Raw genomic sequence first — 6,845 nt, forward strand, 5'->3', positions numbered from 1 at the left:
TTAATAATAAAATGTTAAGAAGTGTGGTTGGGCCTAACTCAACCCTACAAAACCGGTTTTGTAGGGTTGAGTTAGGCCCGACCACATTTCTTAACATGGTATCAGAGTCTCGTTTAAGATCCGGTGGGCCGCCTACTATGGTTTCCGCTATCGGGCCACCCACCATTTATTTCCACGCTCCAGATGTCCAGTCCTGGACGTGAGGGGGGTGTTAAGAGTCCCACATCGGATAATATATGGCCTGAATATGTGTTTATAAGTTGAGGCAGTCTTCACTCTATCAACCAGTTTTGTAGGGTTGAGTTAGGCCCAATCACACATTCTTAACATGGTATCAAGAGCCTGGTTTAAGATCCGGTGGGCCACCTATTATGGTTTCCACTATCGGACCACCCACCATTTATTTCCACGCTCTAGATGTTCAGTCCTGAGCGTGAAAGAGTGTGTTAAGAGACCCTAATCGGATAATATATGGCCTGAACATGTGTTTATAAGTGAGGGATATCCTCACTCTACTAACCGGTTTTGTAGGATTGAGTTAGGCCTAACCACATTTCTTAACATAAAAGAAAACAAATTAATTTCATAAACAGATGAATACATTTAAAATAAAATAGAAAAATAATTACAATCTTCGTGTGTTCAAGAAAAAATTAAAGTTATGCAAAATAAATTTATTAAAGATCTTTGTTCAGAACGGCCTAATGCCTTATGGAAAAGGAAGATACACACTATTTCTGTGCTTATGAGCCTAACTTTAAAGAAAAAGTTACTCCGGCTAAAGTCAAACCTATACAGATGAATAAGCAACATTTAGATTATTGTAAAAAATAAATACAAGATTATTTAGAAAAAGATTTGATTAGGCAAAGTAAGTCTCCTTAGAGTTGCTCTGCATTTTATGTTGTTAATGCGGCTAAATTAGAAAGAGGTAGTTCCCGATTAATAATAAACTATAAACCTTTAAACAAAAATTTACAATGGATTATGTATCTTGTACCTAATAAAAAATTTTAATTAACAAATTACACCACAAAAGTATATTTCTAAATTTGACCTTAAATATGAATATTATCAAATTCAATTAGAAGAATTCGATAAGTATAAGATCACTTTTGTAGTCCTCTTTGGGGATTATGAATGATATGTTTTGCCCTTAGGGCTTAAAAACGCCCATAAGAATTTCAAAATATAATAAATTCTATGTTTAATAATTACTCATACTTTAGTATAGTTTACTTAGATGATATTCTAGTTTTCTCATATTTTATTAATCAACATTTACAACACCTTAACCAGTTCTATGAAATAATTAAAGATAATGGTTTAGTTTAATCAAAAAGAAATTAAATTTATTTCAAAGTAAAGTAATATTTTTGGATTTTGATATTAGTAAAGGGATGTACACCCTTATTAGTAGGTCCTTAAAATTTGTTAGTAAATTCTGTTGGTGTAAGCCCTAGAGACCAATACTTTTGGTGCTTGTATCGAATTATTTATTAATAATAAAAAGTTTTTTCTTTATTATGTTTGTTTAATAAAGTCCCTAGAATAGCTAGTCCGTTTAATGTATCAAGTGTGACTTAATCGTGAGATCAAATTAAACATAAGGACACTATTCTTAAAGTATACGTAGTCGAGCTTTATTGTGAAGTGGGATAACATTAAAGCATTAAGACTATTATGTATATAGACTGATGATCGCATCTCATGGATCATGGATAAGGAGTTATCAAGTCTTAAACATATGTATGAATATTAAGAGTAATATTTATACTGAATTGACCCGCTATGAGAATACTATATAGAATGTTATGCAAAGTGTCATAAGTTATTCTCATGGTGATAATGGTGTATACCACCCTTCGACTTGAAACCACTATGGACCCTAGATGTAGAGTTGAGTGCTTTGTTACTGATCAAACGTTATCCGTAACTGGATGACCATAAAGACAGTTAATGGATATTCCACGAAGCATGCTGAGGGACATGAGTAACATAGATAGAATTTTCCCATCCTGCGTAACAAGATAAATGTCTATGGGCCCAATATTGAACTGGACAAGGATGACACGGTCTATGCCTTGTGTTCAATATAGACATAAGGGCAAAAGGGTAATTATACATATAAGTATTATCACAGAAGGATTTGTCAGATCACATGACATTTTCGTGTCTTGGGTAGCAGTGATATGTTGCTAGATACCTCTCACTGTTTATTATGTTAAATGTGTGATTTAATATAATTGACAATGCCGCGAAAACCTACAAGGTCACACACAAAAGGATAAATTGATGAGAGATAGAGTAACTAAGGAACACCATAAGGTACGGTGCACTTAAGTGAATTGTAGAACATCGTAAGGTACAATGTACTTAAGTAGAATACGAAATATGGTAATGTACCATGCGCTTAAGTGATTTTGGCATATTATAAGATATGTGCCACATACACTTAAGTGAACTTTTTAGCTTGCAGCCCACACAAGTGGTTCTACAAATAGAACCCTTGTGCAGAAGAATTTGAGTAGTTGCAATTTCGTTTCTCTCTCTATCTCTCTCACTCAAAGCCTTCATTCGTAGCAGTTAGCATTGAGATTGAAGGAATCCGTTCGTGTGGACTGAGTAGAGGCGTTGTCATCGTTCAACGTTCATGATCGCTCCGTAGATTTGTATCAAAGGTTTCAATCGTCATAAGAGGTAACGATTCTATCATTGATCATGCCCATTCGTAAGGATCACTAAAAGAGAAAATTTTAAATTCCGTTGCGTTTTGGATCGCTATTCTCCTTCAAATTCTCCGACGAATTAAAAGATAAAACCAGTTACATAGGTTTTTTTGTCTTAATTATGTGTCATACTTTATTCATAATCTTAGAACTATTTATCTTTCTTTATTTAAGAGATTTAGAAACGACCCCCACCTTGGGATGATTCCATGACCAAAAGTGCCACCAAATTAAATCAGATAGTTAAGAGATTATCTTGCCTAGGAATACCTGATCCAAAGGCTAATCTTATTGTTGAAATAGATGCCTTAAACCTAAGGTTTGGTGGTATATTAAAACAATTACTTTCGGGCACAGATAAGGAACATATTGTTACATATTACTATAGAACTTGGTCTCCAACCTAATTAAATTATACTACTATTAGAAAAGTGATTTTAGTCATTGTTTTATGCATTACAAAATTTCAAGATGATTTATTTTCAAAATCATTTTTATTAAAAACATATTGCAAAGCTGCTAAGAGTGTTTTAAAGAATGATGTTAAAAATTTGGTTTCAAAACATATTTTTGTTAGATGACAATATTTGTTATCTTCTTTTGATTTTGAAATAGAACATATTGAAGAAATTAAAAATTCTTTACCATATCTTTTAACTCGAAAATTTTTATAGGATAAAAATGAGCTAGAAACAAAGTGATCGTAGAGATAATTATGGACCTCCATTATCATTAAATAATAAATCCATATTTTTAGGATCACCTTCATATATTACAAAAATCACTCCTCCAATAACTTCTTCCCCACACATGTGATTAGGCCTGCATTATTATATTCATTATCTTTTACTCAGAAAATTACTACTTTCTTGTATTCTCAAATTAAACTCACTTCAAAATTAGTTTTTTACACTTCTATATATTCTACAAAAATCTTATTTTATTATCAAAAATATGCCAGAACCGATTCTCCCTTTGAAGTCTATGTACTGTCTTTCAGATGCGTCATTATTACTAGTTATTTCAAGAATTTTCCCTCCTGAATTTTTTTAACCAAAAAACTTATTAAAAACCCGAGAATATTATGGATTTATTTTGATTGATACCGATTCTATTTCTCTTACTCATAAATATGATGAGAACGATAAATAAAAAACTAAGTTCTCAAAATTCAAAATTATTAAAGTTTTATCTTCATCAGATTGTAAGCAATCCCCCACAGAAAGAAAATCTTTCTGAAGGTCTTAGTCTACTCAAACATACAATTATTTGGATTACATGGACGCATAGTCCAGTTTCTTAGCAATTGAACCATTTAACCATGATTTATTTGGTTTAATAAAGATATTTCATTAAACTTTTCCAATTGGTTTAACCCATGGTTTCAACTTATTGGATCCAATTTGAATATTTTTTTCCAGCTTATGCTTCTAAAGTCGTCTATGACTTTACTGTTGGTGTAAGCCCTAGAGGCCAATACTTTTGGTACTTGTATCGAATTATTTATTAATAATAAAATGCTTTTTCTTTATTATGTTTGTTTAATAAAGTCCCTAGAATAGCTAGTCCGTTTAATGTATCAAGTATGACTTAATCATGAGATCACATTAAACATAAGGACATTATTCTTAAAGTATCCGTAGTCGAGCTTTATTGTGAAGTGGGATAACATTAAAGCATTAAGACTATTATGTATATAGACTGATGATCACATCTCATGGGTCATGGATAAGGAGTTATCAAGTCTTAAACATAGGTATGAATATTAAGAGTAATATTTATACTGGATTGACCCGCTATGAGAATACTATATAGAATGTTATGCAAAGTGTCATAAGTTATTCTCATGGTGATAATGGTGTATACCACCCTTTGATCTGAAACCACTATGGACCCTAGATGTAGAGTCGAGTGCCTTATTGCTGATCAAACGTTGTCCGTAACTGGATGACCATAAAGACAGTTGATGGGTACTCCACGAAGCATGCTAAGGGACATGAGTGACCTATATGGAATTTGTCCATCCTGCGTAACATGATAAATGTCTATGGGCCCAATATTGAATTGGAAAAGGATGACACGGTCTATGCCTTGTGTTCAATATAGACATAAGGGCAAAAGGGTAATTATACACATAAATATTATCACAGAAGGATTTGTCAGATCACATGACATTTTTGTGTCTTGGGTAGCAGTGATGTGTTGTTAGATACCGCTCGCTATTTATTAAGTTAAATACGTGATTTAATATAATTGCCAATGTCGCGAAAACCTACAGGGTCACACACAAAGGACGGATTGATGAGAGATAGAGTAACTACGGAACACCGTAAGGTACGTTGCACTTAAGTGAATTGTAGAACATTGTAAGGTACAATGTACTTAAGTAGAATACGAAATATGGTAAGGTACCACGTGCTTAAGTGATTTTGACATATTATAAAATATGGGCCACATACACTTAAGTGGGCTTTTTAGCTTGTAGCCCACATAAGTGGTTCTATAAATAGAACCCTTGTGTAGAAGCATTTAGTGAGGTTGCATTTTTTCGTCTCTCTCTCTCTCTCTCTCTCTCTCTCTCTCACACACACACACACACACACACACACACACACACACACACACTCAAAGCCTTCATTCGTAGCAGCTAGCACTGAGATTGAAGGAATCCGTTCGTGTGGACTGAGTAGAGGCGTTGTCATCGTTCAACGTTCGTGATCGCTCCGTAGATCTGCATCAAAGGTTTCAAACATCACAAGAGGTAACAATTCTATCACTAATCAGGCCCATTCATAAGGATCACTAAAGAAGAAATTTTAAATTTCGCTGCGTTTTGGATCGCCATCTCCTTCAGTGGTATCAGAGCCACTTACGAAACCATGCATCAGATAGCTGTTTATTTTCTGTATTAATATGATTAAAAGACAGAATGAATCAAAGAATAAACGAGTAATTAAATTTGGCACCATGTGTGTACGATTTGGATGATTGATGTTGACTATGCTTCGGAACCGACATTAGTATGGTGAAGCAATGACCTGTTGATCAATCATACTGAATCAATAATCGAGGTGTGTTTGACGGTTTGAAATTGGCGCACTTGGGTTAGTGACGGCACAAGGGTTGTGCCGTCAAAGAGTTGTGAATTGAGGGCTTGTTGGATCACGTCTGTTGACTGTTTCAAATCGCTGTTTTTGGCCGCGTGACGTTCGTCATGGGCCTGTGACGATCGTAACAAGCTGGACGTGACAGTCATAACATGCTTTGTGACGGTCGTCACGCTCACAAATTCAGAATTCTAGGTGTTTCTGTTATTTTGGCCGCGTGACGTTCGTCATGGGCCTATGACGGTCGTAACAAGCTGGACTTGACGGTCGTAACATGCTTGTGACGGTCGTCACATTCACAGAGTCAGAATTCTCGGGGTTTCTGTTTTGTGGCTGCGCAAGAGTTGTGTTGATGCAAAACGACGTCAATTTCAAATGAGTTGTTCATTAAAACCCCGTTCCCACTGACCGGGCAGCGGACCCCCGACTAACTCTGCGTAGTGTGATCGGTTGCCAAAATTTAATTTGGTTTTAATTAATTAAAAGAATTAAAATTAATAATAATAATGTGTTTATTATTATTGTCTTGTGGTGATCGGTTATGGCCTTAGTTTTCCTTTATTTTGTTTTGGGATTTTAAAATACGACCTGCGTGTCATGCCTCTCTTATAATCTCTTAATGTAACTTCTTTTCTCATCTCACTCCCTCGTATGTAAAACGAGTTTCTTTTATGTAATGTAATATTATGAAGAAAGAGAAGAATTCAATATCAAAGGAGGACAACCTTGAAGATCTTGCTTGGAGAATCTTAGATCGTTATTATGTTAGCTTAGGTTCTCTCATTGGCTTGGGAGAACAATTGCGCTAGGGGCCATAACTGTTTCATTATGTATGTTGATGCATGTGAATGTATGTTGATGCATGTGAGAGACGACTTATATGATAAATAAGCCGGTGAGATCAGAATAATTGCAATTCCCCCAAATTAAATATTAAGTTTATGCTTTCCAAGTTTTAACACTCATCAAGACTAGTATCAGATAATGTAGGTTTCACCTACGTGAGATG

Source organism: Lathyrus oleraceus, chromosome 3, assembly GCF_024323335.1.
Source record: "Lathyrus oleraceus cultivar Zhongwan6 chromosome 3, CAAS_Psat_ZW6_1.0, whole genome shotgun sequence".
Classification (NCBI taxonomy): Eukaryota; Viridiplantae; Streptophyta; class Magnoliopsida; order Fabales; family Fabaceae; genus Lathyrus; species Lathyrus oleraceus.